Consider the following 20,839-nt stretch of genomic DNA (forward strand, 5'->3'; position numbering starts at 1 on the left):
CCTGGAGGTTGTGACTTCTGGGTCTCAGTTTCCTCATCTGTAAAATGGCAACAATACTGCCTTTTGAACTAGCATATTGGTGGTTATTAGAGCTTCCCTGGTGGCTCAGTGGTAAAGAATTTGCCTGCCAATGTAGGAAACTCAGGTTCAGTTCTTGGTCTGGGATGATCCCTTGGAGAAGGAAATGGCAACCCACTCCAGTATTCTTGCCTGGAAAATCCCATGGACAGAGGAGCCTGCAAGCTATAGTTCATGGGATCACAAAAGAGTCAGACACGACTGAGCAACTGAGCATGCACACACACACAAATTAGAAGATAAGAGTGAGTGATCAGATGCTTTCTACCTGCCAGGCACCGGGTTCTATTTGGAGTATCTCATTTAAAACTTTCAGTAATCCAGGTGGGAATGACCTTTGTGGATGTGGAAACAGAATCAGAGAATTTTAGGTTTCTTGGCCAAGGTCACAGAGGAAAGAAGGGCCAGAAACTGGACACGTGAAACATAATTCAGCCCATAGCAAGACTAGTATAGTGCTGTCATGAACATTCTAGAACACAATGGTTGCCCCACTTAGACTCTGCCAGCTGTGCGTATGAGGGGTTCCCTTCCTCTATACCATCTCCACCTCCAGCACTTCAACTTGCTGTTGTATTTCAGCCATTCCAGGGGTTGTTTATTTTTTTAAAAACATTTCACTACTACTGAATTCATCACCTTTTCTACATTATGTATGTTGACTACCTGGAATTCCTGTTTTATGACGTGCCTATTGACATCGCCTGTCCATTTTTCTTTGCATTTGTCTATTTTTCTATTTCTTATAGATTTGTAAGAGTTTTCTTAATCTTTCTGGATAAAGATCCCTCTGCCAGTTACGTGTCACGGATCTTCTTCTACTCTGTGGCATGAATTTACTTTTCAATGGCGACTTTGGGTTACTGGGATTTTAATTTTTACGTAGCTCATACTCATTTTTTTTTCGTGGTTTTGGGTGCTAGTTCAGAAATTTAAAGTCATTCATGTTGCCCTTCTATTTTCTAGAAGCTTTCACATTTAGTTTTTCATATTTATCTCTATTGTCTGCCTGGGGTTGATTTTTAGGTATTGATTGAGGTAAGATCATGATAAATTTTTCTTTCCATGTGAATAATCCCACTGAGCCAATATCGCGGACTCTTTAATTAATTAATTAATTAATTAATTTTTGGCTGTGCTGGGTCTTTGCTGCTGTTCACAGGCTTTCTCTAGTTGTGGCGAGTGGAGGCCACTCTTCATTTTGGTGGCTTCTCTTGTTGCAGCGCACAAACTCTAGAGCGCAGGCTCAGCAGCTATGGTGCACGGGCTTAGTTAGTCTGAGGCACGTGGGATCTTCCCGGCCCAGGGATTGAACCCATGTCCCCTGCACTAGCAGGCGGATTCTTATCCCCTGGGCAACCAGAGAAGTCCTAGGGTTGCTTCTTTGCAGGGAAATCTGTTACCTCTGTAGTAACACATGGGTCCTCTGGCCTAATCCCACAGTTCCTGGCTCTGAGCATCTTGGTTTTGCTGGCAGTGGAAGCGACAGTTTTTCCTCGCAGGCAGCCCAAGTTCTACTGGCGATAGCATCTGCCAGGCTCGACATCAGGTCTGGAACCCTTCTGTCCCCAGCCAGCGAGCATGTCCTGCCTGCTGGGCATTTGCAGGACGCGCCTGATGTGGGCCCTGCGCCACGGCCTTGAGCCAGTGCTCTCCATTCATCATCATCTCTGCTCATCACCCCACAGATGAGCAAACAGCAGCCCAGAGCGCTCAAGCCACTGGCGTAAGACCACACAGCTTCCAAGGGGCAAACGTGACGGTTTTCTTTCTTTTTTAAAATTTTATTTATTTCTCACTTTATTTTTGGTTGTGCTGTGTCTTTGCTGCTTTGCACAGGATTTCTCTAGCTGTGGTGTGTGGGGGCTGCTCTCTAGCTGCTTCTCATTGAGGTGGCTTCTCTTGCTGTGGAACACAGTCTCTAGGCTCGCAGACTTCAGAAGCTGTGGCTCGTGGGCTCTAGATCGAAGACTCCATAGTCGTGGTGCGTGAGCTTAGCTGCTCCGTGGTATGTGGGATCCTCCCGGACCAGGGATCGAACCCGAGTCCCTTGCATTGGAACGTGGATTACTATCCACTGTGCCACCAGGGAGGTCCATGACAGTTTTCAGCTTGCTATGGATTTTATTTTCTAAATTTGAATAGTACTTTTTTTCCCTCTTCCAAATGGTAGATCCGATTTTTCAGGAATTTTGACTGAAGAATTCCAACTTTGTTTTGAGTCTGGATTCTAAAATATCCCCAAATCTCTGCCTAAGACCCCCTCATTCTGCCCTTGGCACTGCTTTTTCAATTTTGTACCCAGCATGGGGTTTCGTTTCTTCCTGCACCGCATTGAATAATTAAGAAGATTTTAATGTGTCAAGATACATGTCTGCTGGTTTTCTACGGAACTGGAGGAGTGGGGAGAGAGTTCTGTTTGCCATCACTTAAAATCTCATTAAAAGGATCCATCCCTGTTTTGGGAGGGCTTCCCTGGTGGCACTAGTGGTAAAGAACAATGTAGGAGATGTAAGAGATCTCTGGGTCGGGAAGATTCCCTGGAGGAGGAAATGGTAATCCACTCCAGTACTCTTGCTTGGAGAATCCCATGGACAGAGGAGCCTGGTGGGCTACAGTCCACGGGGTTGCAGAGAGTCAGACATGACTGAAGTGACTTAATACGCACTGTTTGGGGATGGGAAATCCAGACAGAGCTGACAAAATTGATGATGTTTTCATGAAACTGGGCATCTGTTGTGTTCCTTGTGGGTTCTTATGGCAGGAATTTGCTGGCGAGAGGACAAAGAAGCAGGAACTTTAGAGTCTGTAGAGATGGTGTAGTTTTGGAATAAGGATCGGCTTTCCCCCTCCACAGCGGGATGCGTAGGAGGTGGAGATGACTACACTACCAGACTACAGATTTTCATTAGTCCCTCCATTTGCAAACACTGCTTCCCATACTGGCTCCCACTTCTGTACTGAGCACCTACTCTGCACGGCAGCGTGCTGGGTGCTGCAGTTACCCTCTCCTCATAGCTGTCGTTTAGTCGCTAAGTCGTGTCCAACTCTTTGCAGACTTCGAATCCAGACCTGGACTGCAGCCCACAAGTCTCCTCTGTCCATGGGATTCTCCAGGCAAGGACACTGGAGTGGGTTGCCATTCCCTTCTCCAGGCAATCTTCCCGACCCAGGGATCAGACCCACATCTCCCTCCTTGCAGGCTGATTCTTTACCACTGAGCCTCCAGGGAAGGTCATCTCAAAGAGAAATAAAGCAACTAGACTCCAATAAAAATGAACTAAGAAAGAAAGCTGACCTTGGGCCACGTCCGGGCTGGTGCTCACGGACAGAGAAGGAGAAAGAAGCTCTGGAGGCCATTGCATCCTAACACCTGAGTTCCAACTGGGGACCCTCAGGGGGTGAGTTCACACAGCTCTATGCCCCGTTCCCCACCCACACGGTGCACATCCCTGACCTCCTCCCCGCCCCCCACCTAAGACCGTGCTCCTGGAGCCGCTGAGCTGGTCCTGGGGACACTGGCATACATCTGTGTGTACCCCGAGTTTGTATCCAGGAGAACTTTTTTCCCACATCTCTTCAACTCTGTGAAACAAAGAGTCCCAGGTTTGTTTGGGGACATCCTTTGGAAAGAAGTGGCATGTCAATGCCACATGGTTATCGGGGTAAGTTGCTGAGTCTGCAAGGCATCTCCGCACTTGAACTGGCGTTGGAAGCGAGAACTCCTTGGAGACTTCTGTGAAAAGACAGGAATGAGAAGCAGATGGTTCCTAGTGGCTGCGATAAGAGGCCAGTGGCTTGCTGTACTTCTCATTTTCTGCAGGAGCCATGAATGATTATGTTTCTCCGCAAGCATAGTATCACCCCATCGCACCGCGCTCGTGATTCCGCAGAAAAGCAGGCCCGATGGTCATGTATTCGATACAAGGAGGGGAGATGAGACTTACTTAACCTTCCATGGGTCTCAGTGTCCCCATGTGCAAAAAAGCCCTGCCTTTGCCTCACAGGATGTTTACGAACACCAGCGAGCAGAGAGCATCAAGGGGCACTTCGGCTTTCTCGGCCTCGGCTTCCTCATCCACTAAATGGGAAGAAGTCTTCCTTGTTACGGAGCATTGTTTTTCTGTGCTGGGTCCTCGTCGCTGTGTGCTGGCTTTCCCTAGTTGTGGTGCACATGCCTCTCATTGCGGTGGCTTCTCTCCTCGAAGAGCATGGGGTCTAGGGCTCAGTAGCTTCAGCACTCAGGCTTAGTTGCCTGAGCATGTGGGGTCTTCCCAGACCAGGGATGGACCCCATGTGCCCTGCATTGGCAGGTGGGTTCTTAACCAACGAGCCTGACGTCCCAGCCCCAGAGGTGTCCACATCCCAAGAACTGAGCAACACTCAACACATAAATTATATTTCGCATCGACAATATGAGAGAGGTGAAAGGGAACTTATATCCTGGGGCAGGGAGACAGATGTATCCATGAAGAAATGGGAAACAGCGAAGGGCCTCAGTGAAAATAAAATTCCATGACTTGAATTAGTGGGTGTCAGCAAGACCATGTGAGAATCAGACCATAAAGAAGGCTGAGCACCAAAGAACTGGTCCTTTCAAACTGCTGTGCTAGAGAAGACTCTTGAGAGTCCCTTGGACATCAAGGAACTCAAACCAGTCAATCCTAAAGGAAGTCAACCCTGAATACTCATTGGAAGGACTGATGCTGAAGTTGAAGCTCTAATATTTGACCACCTGATGTGAAGAGCTGACTCACTGGAAAAGACCCTGATGCTGGGAAAGACTGAGCGCAAGAGGAGAAGGGGGTGAGAGAGGATGAGATGGCTGGATCGCACCCCTGGCTCAATGGCCGTGAGTTTGAGCAAAGTCCAAGTGAAGGACAGGGAAGTCTGGCGTCCTGCAGTCCGTGGGGTGGCAAAGAGTCAGACACGACTGAGCAACTGAAGAAAGAAAGAGAGGCCTCTCTGATGGGGTGGTTTCTGAGCTGTGAAAGGTGCCAGTCATTCAGAGATGGGGAAGCATGTTCCCGGGTTGGGGGCTAGGCTCTGTGCAGCAGGTGCACACAGGACCCAGTCCTGGATTTTGAGTTTATAGTGAGAAGGTTGGGTTTTATCCTCTTTGCAATCAGACACTGTTGACAGGTTGTTAACCAGGGAGTGACGTGATCTGCTTCACTTTAAAGCAATCCCTCTGGGTCCAGCCCTCGCTCCAAAACTGGTCCCTGGTGCTGGAAAGGATGGGAACTGCTGCTCTTCTGTGACCTACAGTATTTACAGCAAACGATACTGCTTTCCAGACCAAAGAGTGATGTACAGGTTTTCACTTAAAGTTTTTTTCTGGTCAAAAAGCAAGATGGGGGCTTCCCTGGTGGCTCAGCGGTAACAAATCCACCTCCCAATGCAGGAGACACGGGTTCGATCCCTGGTCCCAGAAGATCCCACAAGCCACCAAGCAGCTAAGCCAGTGCGCCACAACTACTGAGCCTGTGCTCCGAGCCTGGGAGCTACGGCTATGGAAGCCCAAGCGCCCTAGAGCCCGGGCTCAATAACAAGAGAAGCCACCGCAATGAGAAGCCCACTCACGGCAACCAGAGAGTAGCCCCACCTTGCCGCAACTAGAGAAAAAGCCTGCACAGCAACGAAGACCCAGCACAGCCAAAAATAAACAAACAATTAATTTTAAAAAAAGCAAGATAGGGACTTCCCTGGCGGTCCAGTGGTTAAGGCGCAACACTTCCATTGTAGAGGACTCTGGTTAGATCCCTGATCAGGGAACCAAGATCCCATAGGCCACGCGGAGCAGCCAAAAACTAGGAAAACAAAAAAAGCAAGATCACGTCAAGGTGGGTGTGGGGGAGTCTTGTAAATGTTGGTAAAGTCAGAAAAATGGGGCAGACAGCAAATGCTGGGCAGACAGAAACACACACCTCCAGCACTGCCGGTGTGTTAGCAGGAAAAAAAAGCCCGCGCGTGGCTGCAGTGGGTGGCTCGGCCAAACCCGCGCATGCGTGCTTTCTCTACAGAATGAACTCTGAACCTGGATACGCGTGCGTCACCGTTGTATCCTAAGGAAGACAGGATCAATCTGTGGTTTCAAAGCTTGGAAAGCCTGGATCAGTGTCGGCTAACTTTTTCTGGAAAGGCCAGATGGCCAGTGTTTTTCGCAGTGCGGCTGTGTGCTTTCTGTCGCAACCACAGAAGCGAACGAGCAGAGATGGGTCTTCATTTGCAAAAATCACGCAGCTGGCCACAGTGTGCAGACTCATAGCCTAAAATTTGAGTCCCCGGGCCGCCAGGCCTCAGCACGTGCTCTTGCCTGGCCTTCCAGGAATCCCAGAGTTCCTTTCCCAAGCTCCCCTTTCCTTCTGTGCCTTGGGATGAGTCTAGAAGTTTTGCGTTGTGGTGACAAGACGTGCCCTGCGCTCCCTGACCCTGCTGACCTACTTTCAACTTTCAAGTATTTTACACCCGGGATCAGAATCCAGTTTGACCTGGTTCAGTGCCAGCAAACAAATGTCCTCTTTGGAGTCCATCTGAGAGCTCATCTCTTTCCACACCTTCGGAAACCAAACTAAACATAGATCAATGTCCCAGTGCCTGTGAGGCTCTCTGTGAATGCCAATAATGTCAAGTTATCCAGTACTTATTTTCCTGTGATTAAATGTCTAGACACATTCGGCTGCCATCAACTGACGCTGCCCTAGCTCCATGTTATAGTTTTTTCCTGTGTATTATTAGAGAAAGAGAGTGTCTGCTTTCAGGTCATTAAGGATGATTCAGAAAATACCAAGAGGTGGAAAAACGTAGACTTCTCCATAGCCCCATATCCAAGACAAAACAGTGTTGAACAGAAATTTCATTTCTTTCCAGCCTTCTTTTTTCGTGTATTGGTTTATGGGCTTGTTTTTGCGACTGTATGAAATTCTAGCCAGACTGCATATAAAATTTTATGGTCTTTTCGCTCTCATTTACATCACTTCAAAAATTGTTCCCCTGCCTTTTTACATGGTTTTCAGTAAATAATTGTCGTATCACAATTTATTTGAGCAGTCCTTTGCTGCTGGTTGTTTACATCATTTTTAGTGGTCCGCTCTTCTAAAATACACTGTTCTGAACAGAGCCCAGAACTATTACTTTATCTAAGATTGATTGCATTAGCTATGTTTCTGGGGGTGGAATTATTTGGGATTCAAATATTTAATATCTCTTGACTCTTTGGGGCTCCATTGTTTTATAAAAGTGTTGAACCCAGATACTATACATCACGGTCTGTTTGGAGAGACAGCAGGCATGATATTCTGACTCTCAGATCGGAAATGCAAATAACATAACTCTCAGGTGCTTGCTTGCTTGTTTGGTCCTACCTTCTGGGTCTCGTTTTAAAGAGAGGGAATTGACTCCATAGTTAACACACACCCTTAACTTCACAGATGCTATTTCTTGAGTTTAACTGTGTGCTAGCAAATTGGCCACATTTCTAGAACTTCTAGACCCTTTGGATTAGGACTTTGCACACAAGAAGATGTCATTAATTTTTTTTCTTTTCCATTTTAGTTGACTTTAAGATGTTGAATATACTTCCCTGTGCTATACAGTAAGACCTTGTTGTTTCTCTATTTTATTCAAAGTAGTTTGTATCTGCTAATTGCAAACTCGTAATTTATCCCTCCGCCTCCCGTTCCACTTTCGTAACCATAAATTTGTCTTCTGTCTGTGGGCCTCTTTCTGTTTTGTAAAGTTCATTAGTATCATTTTTTTAGATCCATATGTAAGTGATATCATATGATGGATATCAATAATTTTGTAATATAGTTGTGTCATTTTGGAGAAGTTCGTTTTCTTCCAAGTCCTGAGCTCTCTCATCTGTAACATGGGAATAGTAAAAATTCACTCAATACATAGTGCTTGGGTGCCAGGCACTGTGCTGGGTATGCACCCCTTCTCTGGAGAGTGGGGAATGGCCTGGAAGACAAATATGCAGGACTTCCCTGATGGTCCAGTGGTTAAGATTCCAGTTGCCAGTGCAGGGGACACTGGTTCAATCCCTGGCCTGGGACGATTCCAAATGCCACAGGGCAACTAAACCCATTCAGCACAGTTGCCGAAGCCCACGCTCTCCAGAGCCCATGTTCCACAACAGGAGAGGCCACCACCGTGGGAAGCACAGCATCAAAGATCCAGCACAGCCGAAAATAAATAAACAATAAAAATTTTTAAAAAGGAAGATACACAGATAAATGCAGATGTGCAATCTGTGATAAATGGGAAGGAATAATAATACAAGGAGCTGTGAGAAATTCCAGCAGGATAAGCATATTGCCATGAGGTTTAAAAAAAAAAAAAACAAGCTTCTCCAAGGAAATAACATGTGATGTTGGAGACCTGTGTGTGTGTGTGAGAGAGAGAGAGAGAGAGAGCTCAGATGTGTCCAACTATTTGCGACCCCTTGGATTACAGCCCACCAGGCTCCTCGGTCCATAGGGTTATCCCAGGCAAGAATACTGGGGTGGGTTGCCATTTCCTTCTCCACAACTCCAGTATTCTTGCCTGGGATAACCCTATGGACCAAGGAGCCTTGTGGGCTGTAGTCCACAGGGTTGCAAAAGGGTCAGACTCGACTTAGCAACTAAACAAAAACAACCTTATATATAACCTTAAAAAAATTTGAATCATTGTATTAAACTCTCTAAACAGCATGATGCTGTCATCATACCACTTTTCATATATATCCTTCCATATTGAAATCCCCCTAAAAACAACTGGGTTTACCTCATTGTCATTAAAGAATATGAAAAAGGAAACAAACAAACAAAAAAGAATACTGCAGTGGGTTGCCATGTCCTTCTCCAGAGGATCTTCCTGACCCAGGGATGGAAACTGTGTCCCCTGAATTGCAGGCAGATTCTTTATATTCTGAGCCATCAGGGAAGCCCCAAATAGGACACACAAGTAACTTTAAAATTTTCATCTCTTTCCCTTTTTTGGTAACATGTTCAGTAGGAAAAAAAAAAAGTTTTAACAGGGATATTCAGTCATTTGAGAATGGCTCAGTTCTTTTTTTCTTTAATTTTTATTGATTAAAATAAATACAGTTTATTTTAAATAATTAAAATTTATTTTTATTTTTTATTAAATATAATTAAATTAAATTTTAAATAATTAAAATTAATTTAAAATTAAAATTTAAAATAATTTAAAATAAGTACAGTTGATTTACAATAGCTAAGTGAATCAGTTATACATATATCAGCTCTGATCTTTATCCTGTCCTATTTTAGATGTTAGGTAATCTATGAATTTCCCAATGATTTATATCCATTTTATTTATTTTTAAAATTTTATTAAATTATAGTTGATTTAATAGAAAATTTTAAATTACATACCTGATTCGCATTTAGAATTGACCCTTGACCGACACAGATTGAACTGCATAGATTGTTTTCAATAAATATAGAACCTAGAGACTTCCCTGGCAGTCCAGTGCTCAAAGACTTTGCCTTCCAGCACAGGGGATGTGATTCAGTCCCTTGTGGGGGAGTTAAGGTCCCACATGCCTTGCGGCCAAGAAATCAAAATATAAAACAGAAGCAATATTGTAACAAATTCAACAATGACTTTAAAATAATGATCCACATCAAAAATATCTTTTAAAAAATATAGCACCTATATGTTCACTTTACAGGTCTTTGAATTAACTAAGCATGGTGGAGATTTGTGCAGGATTAGAGCTCACAGTATATGGAACACAAAAAACTGGGGTTTGAAGCCTGACTCTATGCACATATGTCAGCTTCCTGCCCTTGGGTGAGTCATTCATTTATCAGTTCTTTTGTTTTTGAGGCAGAGAGAGCGCTAGGCAGATTTGGGGCCATGGAGGTCGGTGACCATGACCCCCATGTTGTGTGACGGTCAGGTGTCCATTTTTAACTACAGTGGTCTAAATGGGGCTCCCCAGGTGGCACAGTGGTAGAGAGTCCACCTTCAGTGCAGAAGACACAAGAGATGCAGATTTGATCCCTGGGTCGGGAAGATCCTCTGGAGAAGGAAATGACAACCTGCTCCAGTATTCTTGCCTGGAGAATCCCATGGATGGAGGAGTTTGGTGGGCTACGGTCCCTGGAGTAGCAAAGAGTCAGACACAACTAAAGTGACTGAGCTTGCACACACACAAAGTTCTGATTTAAGAAGTAGGAATGATTAAGGAATGAGAAAATTATGGACTCCGCAGCCAGAAAGATTTGGGGGTACCCAGGTAGCACCCCTCTGTAGGTTATCAGGGAAGCTTGTTAACCTCTCTGTGCCTCTTTCACATCTGCAAAATAGGAGGGAAAATTCTTAAAAGAAAGGAGTCGTTTTGAGGCTTAAAAGAGATTACATAGGAAAAGTGCTTACCTCAAGTCCTAGACAGAAAACAGGTGCTCAGACAGAAGCGACAGGTACAGCTTTGGTTCCAGGTGCTTAGGGGTGTTGGGCATTCAAAAGTGGGCTGAGCATACTATGGAGAACAGTATGAAGGTTCCTTAAAAAAACTCACCATGCATGATCAGAAAACTAAGGTCATGGCATCCAGTCCCATCACTTCATGGCAAATAGATGGGGAAACAATGGAAACAGTGAGAGACTTTATTTGGGGGAGGCTCCAAAATCACTGCAGATGGTGACTGCAGCCATGAAATTAAAAGATGCTTGCTCCTTGGAAGAAAGGTTATGACCAACCTAGACAGCATATTACAAACCAGAGACATTACTTTTCCAACAAAGGTTCATTTAGTCAAAGCTATGGTTTTTCCAGTAGTCGTGTCTGGATGTGAGACTTGGACTATAAAGAGAGCTAAGTGCTGAAGAATTGATGCTTTTGAACTGTGGTATTGGAGAAGATTCTTGAGAGTCCCTTGGACAGCAAGGAGATCCAACCAGTCCATCCTAAAGAAAATCAGTCCTGAATATTCATTGGAAGGACTGATGCTGAAGCTGAAACTCCAACACTTTGGCCACCTGATGCGAAGAACTGACTCATTTGAAAAGACCCTGATGCTGGGAAAGATTGAAGGCAGGAGGAGAAGGGAACGACAGAGGATGAGATGGTTGGATGGCATCACTGACACAATGGACATGTCTGAGCAAGCTCAGGGAGTTGGTGAAGGACAGGGAAGCCTGGCATGCTGCAGTGCATGGGGTCTCAAAGAGTCGGACATGACTGAGCGACTGAACTGAGCTAAAAAAACCTAAAACTAGAGTTTCCATGCCATCCAGCCATCCCACTCCTTTGCATCCCAATGTTCATAACAGCACCGTTTACAATAGCCAAGACAGGAAAACAACCTACATGTCCATCAACAGTTGAATGGATCAAGACGATGTGGTTCATGTACACAACGGAATACTACTCATCCACAAGGAAGAATGAAATAACGCCACTTGTAGCATGCACAGAGCTAGAAGTTGTCATACTAAGCAAAGTAAGTCAGAAAGAGAAAGACAAATACCATATAATACCACTTATATGTAGAATCTAAAACACAACACAAATGAACGTATCTGTGATACAGAAACAGACTCACACATAGAGAACAGACTTGTCGTGGCCAAGGAGAAGGGGCTGGGAGAGGGAAGGACTGGGAGTTTAGGATCAGCAGATGTAAACTGTTACATATAGGATGGATAAACAACAAGCCCCTACTGTATAGCACAGGGAACTATATTCAGGATCCTGTGATAAACTATAATGGAAAAGACTATTTTAAAAGAACACACAGATACACACACATATAGGTGTAATTGAATCACTTTACTATTCGGCAGAAATTAACACAACGTTGTAAATCAACTATAAAAAAAAAAAAAAGTGGGCTGGGGCTTCCCTGCTGGCTCAGTGGTGAAGAATCCACCTGCCAATTCAGGAGATCACAGGGGTGTGATCCCTGGTCTGGGAAGATCCCACATGCTGCGAGGCAGCTCAGTCCCGGCGTCACAGTTACTGAGCCCGTGCTCCGCAAAGGAGAAGCCACGGCAAAGAGCATCCCACGCACTGAAACTGGAGAGCAGCCCCCAATCGCCACAACTAGAGAACAGCCCACGCAGCAACAAAGACCCCACACAACCAAAAATAATAATTTTAAAGCAACTAACAATAATAAAAAGAAGTGGGCTGAGTAGATCTGAAGGTAACTCCCTGGGTGTAGCAAGATGGCTTCAGCATGCTGTTTTCACCTCCATCACCACCTTTGATCTTGAGAACCACCCTGCAAGGTACAGCCAGCCCCTTGCAGAGCTGGGGAGACTGAGGCACGGGGGCCCTGCCAGGTCCGAACATGACCTCGGACCAGGTATCTTCCTGTCAACGCCCTCGTGCTCCCTTGAAACTTGCCACACCTCCGAGGTATGTTCCAGTTTTTGCTTCACCCTCTGGTTATGTATGGTGCTACTGGTGAAAGAACCCGCCTGTCAATGCAGGAGACTCAAGAGATAAGGAAATAGCAACCCCCTCCAGTATTCTTGCCTGGAGAATCCCGTGGGCAGAGGAGCCTGGCAGGCTGCAATCCATGGGGTCGCAGGGTTGGGCATGACTGAGCAACTAACACACCCTCTGCCGTCATCCTGGGACAGGGAAGAAGACCATCATCTAGTACCAACTAGCCCCTGCAGGGCTGACCTTCCCTGAGGGTGCAGTGGGGGTGCTGTGTGTTTTCTGGGGAGGCTAACAAAGCGGGAAGACATTTCTCATGAAGAGCTAGTGTTGACATTTGTGACTGCTCATAAAGCCAAGTTCCCCAGATGCACTGGTCCACTTAAGTCTCAAACCAGTGTGATGCCCAAGTCTAAGAGCTGCTGGGGGCTCAGGGGACATTTTCCCATACTGCTCTTTTGCAACTTCTTTGGCTTAGATTTTGATCAGTTGCTCTCCCAGATATTTGTAGAAATGTGTGCCCCCTCCAGCATAATCAGGTAGTTCATGATGATCAATCAGCATGGAGAAAGCAGAGGGAGAGTGAGGTGGCAGCCGGGAGGCCAATCAGAAGGCTGGGGCAGCCGTCCACCTAAGACACGATGGGGACCACAACTGGGACAGGAGGAAGAGTAGAGGCTGGAGGCTGGAGCTGGTGTGGAGGGAAAATGCCAGGGTGTAGTACTGAGTGGAGGGAGGCGGGGAATCAAGGCTGTGTCTCGGGTTTCCAGCTTGAATAACTGGGTAGACAGTGGTTCTACTTGCTGAGATGCTGAACACAGGGAATGGAATAGAAGCGGTGAAGGGGCGGAAATGATGGTTTTTAGCTGGAAATGTATCGAGTTTAATGTGCAGGACTCTGGCTGGAACAAAGAGGAAGATTCAGGGATGGGGAATCATGTGTGGAAACCATGAGCACACATGAGCACTCCCAGGGATGCATGGATGGATGGATGGATGGGTGGACAATTGGGAGACTGGGTGGGTGGATGGATGGAAGAAAAAATAGGTGAACAGATGGATGGATGTAGAAGTAGATTAGTGGGAGACTGGGTGGGTGAATGAATGGAAGAAAAGATAGATGGGTGAAGGCAACTGGAAGTATGTAGAAAAGCTGATTTGTGTAATGATCTCCAAAAATTTCTGATATAATTTGAATTTTTTTTAAATCAATACTCTGATACTAGTTTTGAGTTGAGGCTCATATATATCTAAATCTGAACATTGTCTTTCTATTTCCTTTTCATGTGAAACTTGTTAATTATGTATTATACAAATATTTTTCTCCTAGATGGACCTCGAAGGCATGTTGCTAAGTGAATAACTCAAACAGAGAAACACGTATACTGTATGATCTCACTTATATTTGGAATCTAAAACAAAAGTACCCACCAAGCTCATAGAAAAAAAGGTCAGACTTATGGTTGCCAGAGGCATGGGGTACAGGAAGAGAAAACTGAATGAAAGCAGCTGAAAGTTATGAACTTCCAACTATAAGATAAATAAATACTAGGGATGAAATGTGTAATGATGACGATAGTTTACACTGCTGTATAATACACAGGAAAGTTGTTCAGAGAGCAGATCCCAAGAATTCTCATCCTAAGGAAAGTTTTTATTGTATCCATGTGAGATGATAGATTATAACTAAACTTACTACAGTGATTATTTTACAGTATATGTAAATCAAACCATCATGCTGTATACCTTAAACTTAGTGATGTATGTCAGTTATTTCTCAATAAAACTGTGAAAACTTGAAAAAATAAAGATAGATGGGTGAATAGATGGATGGATGGATGAGTGGGAGACTGGGTGGGTGGCTGGATGGAAGGATAGATAGATGAGTGAATAGATGGTTAGACAGATGGGTGAATAGGTGGATGGACGGATGGATAAATGAGTGGATGGATGGATGGATGGATGGATGGATGGATGGATGGACGGATAGAAGGATGAGTGGGAGACTGAGTGGGTGGATGGATGAATGGATGAGTGAGAGACTGGATGGATGGGTGGATGAATAGATGGATGGATGGGTGGGAGGATGGATCGATAAATGAGTGGTTGGATGGATGGATAAATAGAAGGATGAGTGGGAGACTGGGTGGGTGGATGGATAGAAGAAAAGATAGGTAGGTGGATGGATGGTCAGCTAGATGACAGACAGAAATCTAGATTTTATTCTATTTAGATTGAACCAGGTGGAATTGCTGTTTTGGTTGTTAAAAATGATCAAATATTTAATTTTTGCAGGCTGAAGCACTTGAGGGGGAAGGGTACTGATGTCTGCAATTTACTTTGAAATGCATCAACAAATCAGGAGGGTTAATGGATGGAGAGAAGGGTAGATGCTGTGATGAAGTGATTATGGTAAAAACGTTAACAGCAGAAGCCAGGCTGTGGGTGGACAGGTATTCAGTGTCAAATTCATCTTTGCTGTATGTTGGGAATTTCCATAATAAATTCAGGGGAAATGTTTTCCAATGGTCAAATGTTGACATTTTCGTGTGGTTTCACCGAGTGTTTACTCCTCATTTCGCCAAAAGATCCTTGCAGGTTTCCTTTCTGTGTCATCAACAGATCTGCCTTGCTGAGACTCCTCTGGCCTTATTCTTCCCAGAATTGGGGGCTGGGGGCGGGGGTCATTGTCCCCCACACCACCCCCAAAGTTCAGGTTGAATTGCCCCAACGTGCTGATTACCGCCCCAAGTTCGCCGGTTTCTGGCTTGTAATAATTATAGATTTCCTCTGCGATTTGAGCGCATTGGTTGCCACGGCAACGGCGTAATAGCTCAACTGAAGCGCTGTCACGGTGATTTAGAACCAACCCGTCTCTCTTGCAGCCTCCGGTCTGGGCGACCCCACCTCCTTGCCGTCGTCATGGCAACTGATGAGCAGCATGTGATGGAAAGCTTTGGGCTCCCCCCACTCAACCTCCCCATCTTGTGACCATTGCCACGCCCTCTTCTGGGCCCCCCTGTGGACAGGCACTGACCCCAGCTTGGGCTGTAATGGGGAGGCTAGAGTAATCCCGCAGACCCCCTCCCAGAGAGGGGGGTCAGATGGACTGTAAGGACCAGGGCAGCCGCCCCTCCCCCTGGCCCCGGAGGTCTTGGAGATGACCTGGCGCCCCTCAGAGCCCCTCAAGGCTGTGGCCCCGACACAGGCTGTTTCTGCCGCCACCGTCCAGGGGAAGCCATTTAGTCTTCCGCAGCCTTGGGTTTGTGCTTTGTAGCTTCAGGAATTCCTGAGCTGGCTAGAGAAAAATCAAGAGAGAGGCTCCTGGAAGGGGTCAAGGCGACAAAAACAGCCTATTTCAGAAAGTCCTAGAGCAGGTGGTTCGTGTGGATCTTTTCCTTTCTGCTTCTGTGCGGAAATTTCTCTCCCTCTCTCTCTGAATCCATCTTTCCACCTCACGCGCTCTCTCTCCCTTTCCTCCTCCTCACCTTCTCCTGATCCCTCTCCTCAAAGCGCTTGCTAGGAGCCAGCTGAGCGCATCCTTTTCCAAAGCTGCTTTGCTTCGCAGGCTCCCTGTTCCCCCTCCAGTATCTGAGCCAATGTTCTGGGGACAGCCTGGGAGTCTAGAGCATCCTCCCAAGGCGGGATCTGTTACCCGGCGGCGCCTCTTAGGATGAACCAGCTGACCGCGTCCCTGAAACTCTGCAGGATGGCATAGAGGAGGCATTGTAAGCAGGCAAGAGCTGGGCTTGCTGCAGGACCCTGACGACCGGGCACTGTGAGTGCAGACATGTGTGTGTGTGTGTGTGCATGTATTTGCACGTATTGCATGTATCTGCTGACATATGGAGGTGTGTCACTGCTATCTGTGTAGCGGGTGTGTGAGTGTATACCCCGTGGCACATGGGCAAGTGTGCCTGTGGGTGACTTTCTATCTGAAGGACACACAAACCTGCATGACAGATTTTTCAAGGATATTTTGCGAAGAGAACGTGGCAGGATGAGCCCTCCTATTTTAATTATTTATTGAAATATAGTTGACTGGGTTTTTTTGATGTATGAGCCCCTTTCACATGATAACAAGATAAACAAAGATGGATGTTAAAATGCTAAGCAAGGAATTGAATTTGCATCAGTAGGTTGGCAGAACCACTTCTTAATGCATCTGCCTTCTGGCCCTAGGAAATGAAGTGAGGGTCACCTTGAAGGGCATTTTTGCTCAAGCCCCCAAAGAGATCCTTGCCTTTTGTCATAAGGGCTAAACAGCACACACGTGCACACACACATATACATACATACACGTACACACACACACAACTTCCTCTTTGAAACTCGAAGGCTCAGGGAGCCCCTTCAGGGCACATTTCGCTTTCTTCCTCCATGAGACAGAAGGAGTTTGCTTGCCATGTAGGGGGCTTATGACAAGGAGGTATGGGAAACTTTGGCTGGCAGCATGCTCACCGTGTTCATTTCTGTGGTCGATTAGAAGTTCCTTTTGTATTTTTTGACCGAAGCAGCCCAGGCCTCAAGAGGGAAGCAGGTTGAGAAAGGGAGATTTGATTTCCAGGGCAAGATGTGGGAACCCTGGCAACTTGCCGCTTAAGATTGAGCAGTTGGTGCGTGAGGGCAGGCGGCCGCATCACCCCCTGGAAGGGAATTCTTTGTGCTTCTCCACTCCTGAGTGTTTGGGAGGCTTGGCGGCCAGTATCTGTGGGTGAACGCTGCTGGTGGGCTGGGCAGTGCCCTTGGCATCTTGAAGGAAAGAACAGATCCGAAGACAAGGAAGTTTCCAGTTCACGTAGGCACAGACCCTGCTTATTCAGCACCTCGACCTAGCAGCCTCGCTGCTACTTGTGATTCTGAGTCGCTGCCCTCATTCCCCTACGCCACGGCCTCTGTCTACAGAGGCCCCGCCACCCTGGCCCACCTGCCAAAGCTCTAATCACCTTTAAACATCCTCCATCACTGCTTCCGGGAACCTCTTAGACCCAGGTAGACCTGATGCCCTACGTCCTCCTCGGCCGGCCCCCAAGTCCCCTGCACCTCTGGCATCAGGTACCCTGCAGACCGCTTTCTGCATTTACCCATGAGCTACAGTTAATTTTACAAGGAGTCAGAAAAATACGAAGACATTCAAAGTGGCCAGCCTGGACTCTTAAAATATCAGTGGCATGAAAGGCAAAATGGCTGAGAAATGGTCCCAGGTTAAAAAGAGATGAAAGAAAAAAATGAGAGAGAGAGAGAGAGGAAAGAGCCTGGCACAACCAAGTGCAGTGATGAGTGGTTCCCAGGGGAAGTTTGAAAAACAGAAAGAGCCGCCAGAAATGTTTTGGGAACAAATGGGGGAATTTGAATACAGAAAATATTTGATACTATTATGTAAAGAATCCGCCTCCCAGTTCAGGAGACACAGGTTCTATCCCTGGATTGGGAAGGTCCCCTGGAGAAGGAAATGACAACCCGCTCCAGTATTCTTGCCTGGGAAATCCCAGGCAGAGGAGCCTGGCAGGCTACAGTCCATGGGGTTGCAAAAAAGTTGGACATGACTTAGCAACTAAACAGCAACAAATTATGTCAATGGTGAATTTCCTGAAGGTGACATATCTGTATCTCGGGTCATTTGTACTGAAGTTCTATGAGACAAAGGCTTGTTTTCAGAATGTACAGGCCGGAGGATTTAGGGATGAAATATCATAGAATCTGCAAATACTTCTCAAAGAATTCAGAAGAGAGATAATCAGTACATAGACTGGTTGATAGATAGGATAGGTACGTATGTGGCTCACTGTTAACGGTTGGTGATTCTGCAATTACAGATGGTTGTTGAGCAACTTGTAACTTTTCTGTAGGTTTGAGACGGTTTGAAGCGCCACCACATGCTGGACATTCTGCCTAGCTCAATCCGTGGACTGCCTTATATAACGCGCAGAGCAGCCTCGGGATGGGGGAGCTCTGTCATACCCATTTTCCAGTTAAGAAAACAGAGGCGGAGCCAGATTCCAGCCCCAGCCAAAATCCACGCAATGCCACTGCTCTTCTGGGGAAATTACGAAGGGTAGCAGTCTTGCCCACTTTCAGTCTGAGTCTAAGTGACTTCACATCTTCACTATGGTGTAGAGGTTAAGAGCGCTGGATCTAGAGCCAGCCTGGATTTGTAGCCTGGCTTGTCTATTTAGTGGTTCTGTGTTTGGGGCAAATCACTTAACCTCTCTGTACCTCCATGTCTTTTTTGGTAAGAGAGGATGGTAATTGTAACTGCTTCAGAGAGCTGCTCTAAAAATTAAAAGCACTAGTATGTGTAAAAGCCTGAAACAGGGTTTGACCCAAAGCAAGTGACCCCTGGTGGCTCAGAAGGTAGAGAATCTGCCTGCACTGCAGGAGACCCGGGTTTCCATCCCTGAGTCGAGAAGATCCCCTGGAGAATGGAATAGCAACCCACTCCAGTATTCTGGCCTGGAGAGTCCCCTGGACAGAGGAGCCTGGCCAGCTACAGTCCATGGGGTCACAAAGAGTCGGACACAACTGAGCAACTAACACATACACACACACGTGAGTGATCCCAAATATCAACAATGTTTATTGTTGTTGCTGTTACTGTGATTCTTGTAACCCCAGCGTCCTTGCCTCAGCCAGTGATGATTAACCCTAGAGGGGTCTTTCTCTTCCACACCTAGGCCTGGCTTGCTTTCTAGACCCTAGCAGTATCTGCAGAGATTTCAGGCTGGGGTGGGGGGTGTGGTAAGAGGTCATCTTATCCCACCTCTTCCTAGCAGAACTGCCCTCCATAACTCACCTGAGAACCAGTTACTCAGCGTGCCGTAAAGACCTCCAGGGAAACACACAGCGGTTGGGTTGGAGCCCACAAGCCCAGGAGTTCACCAGAGCCTGCAAAGCCCATCCCCAAAGGCTGGAAGCAGGCACCTGTGATTTGTCTGTTGTCACTCTCATGGCTTGAAGTTTTGGCGGTGACTCCTCAGGGTGATCAAGAAAGAACCTCGATCGGGAGTACTTATCTGTTCCCTCGTGGCCTTTTGTGAACCAGATGTTCACACACTTGAAAAGTCATCCTAGGAGTGGATTGTGGGGGCCAGGGGTTGGGCGGGGGATTGTGTCTCCGTCCTGAGCCGCTGGGGTGGATCCTCAGTCACCCTGGTCCCCCTCCACGTCCCCCTTTCGAGGGGTGGGAGAGGAAAGGACTGTTAGCATAGTGACCACAGAGCCCAGGCTGCCTCGGAGGGACCCTGTGCTCAGAGCATCCAGCATGTGACGTGCTGCTTGGTGGGGAGGTGATGGGACGAACGAACCGGCTCCCTGTCAAGGGATGCCGATGACTCTCATCACAATGGGAAATTATCTTCTTTGTTTACTTATTTATTGTCTGCAAGGGCTCTGCTCTCTGGTCCCACCACCCTCGCCTGGGTCCTTGGGATTTACTGTTGTGTCTTTAGGTGACAGGCGGTCAGGAAATAGCAGAGCCTGATGGCAGACCCGTGAATGAAAGAATGAGTGAATACATGCATTTCACAGGCTAAAGGCAGAGACAGGGATTGTGAACAGATTGTCATAGTACAGGTGAACATGCTTAAGAATATGTGTATAAATCCATGGCTAATCTCATCATGACAAATATTAACAGCTGGAACAAGGTGATAGGTAGAGCTAAATTTGTCTTGTGTGTTTGCTTTTTTCTTGGGGCAAGGGGGCCCACACCATTCAGCTTGCAGAATCTTAGTTCCCCAACCAGGGATTGAACCCGGGTCCCCTCCAGTGGAAGCTCAGAGTCCTAATCACTAGACCTCCAGGGAATTCCCCTGAAATGTTTTGTTAAAAAAAAGAAAAGAATGATTGCTGGGATTTCCCTGGTGCTCCAGTGGGAAGCAGGGGGCGTGGGTTCCATCACCAGCTGGGGAACTAAAATTCCGCGTGCCTCAAGGTACGGCCAAAAAAAAAAGAATGATTGCTGGAGAAATGCAGATGAGTGGCATCTAACCCTGAACTGAGAGTCAGGAAGGCTTCTTGGAGTAGGTGACCAGAAGTGGCCACTCTGAAAAAGCGCCCAAGATTCAGGGAATACCCACAGGGGGAGGGGGCAGAGAGGACAATCCAGCAGACAGGATCTCGTGAGAGAGAACCTGGAGGCAGCAAAGAGCAGAGTGTATGTGAGTCTGCACCCAGAGGACAGGGAGGGGGGCGGGACATACAGGTTGCAAGATCAGGGTGGGGGGTTACCCGGATGAGCAGCTGGGCTTTATCCTGCAGGTAGCAGGGAGCCAGGGAATGTTGGGGCACCCATGTTGTATGAAAAACTAAGATGATTTCAATATAAAGCCTTTAATTAGTTCCTACAACCCTTAC

The 20,839-nt window shown here is 46.6% G+C and overlaps 1 protein-coding gene across 3 annotated transcripts in view; it reads left to right on the forward strand.

The window, feature by feature from the left end:
- Positions 1-20,839, forward strand: part of ABAT (4-aminobutyrate aminotransferase) — an 86,089-nt gene that overhangs the window by 11,845 nt on the left and 53,405 nt on the right. Inside the window, exon 1 of one of the 3 annotated variants that reach the window (XM_020892304.2) lies at positions 15,484-16,262. The exons of the other annotated variants lie outside the window; for them this stretch is intronic. The gene's annotated coding sequence lies outside the window, so the exon portion shown is untranslated. Of the gene's footprint in view, positions 1-15,483; positions 16,263-20,839 lie in introns of those variants that run through there. 3 annotated transcript variants of the gene reach the window in all.

This window comes from Odocoileus virginianus, chromosome 33 (genome assembly GCF_023699985.2).
Source record: "Odocoileus virginianus isolate 20LAN1187 ecotype Illinois chromosome 33, Ovbor_1.2, whole genome shotgun sequence".
Taxonomy (NCBI): Eukaryota; Metazoa; Chordata; class Mammalia; order Artiodactyla; family Cervidae; genus Odocoileus; species Odocoileus virginianus.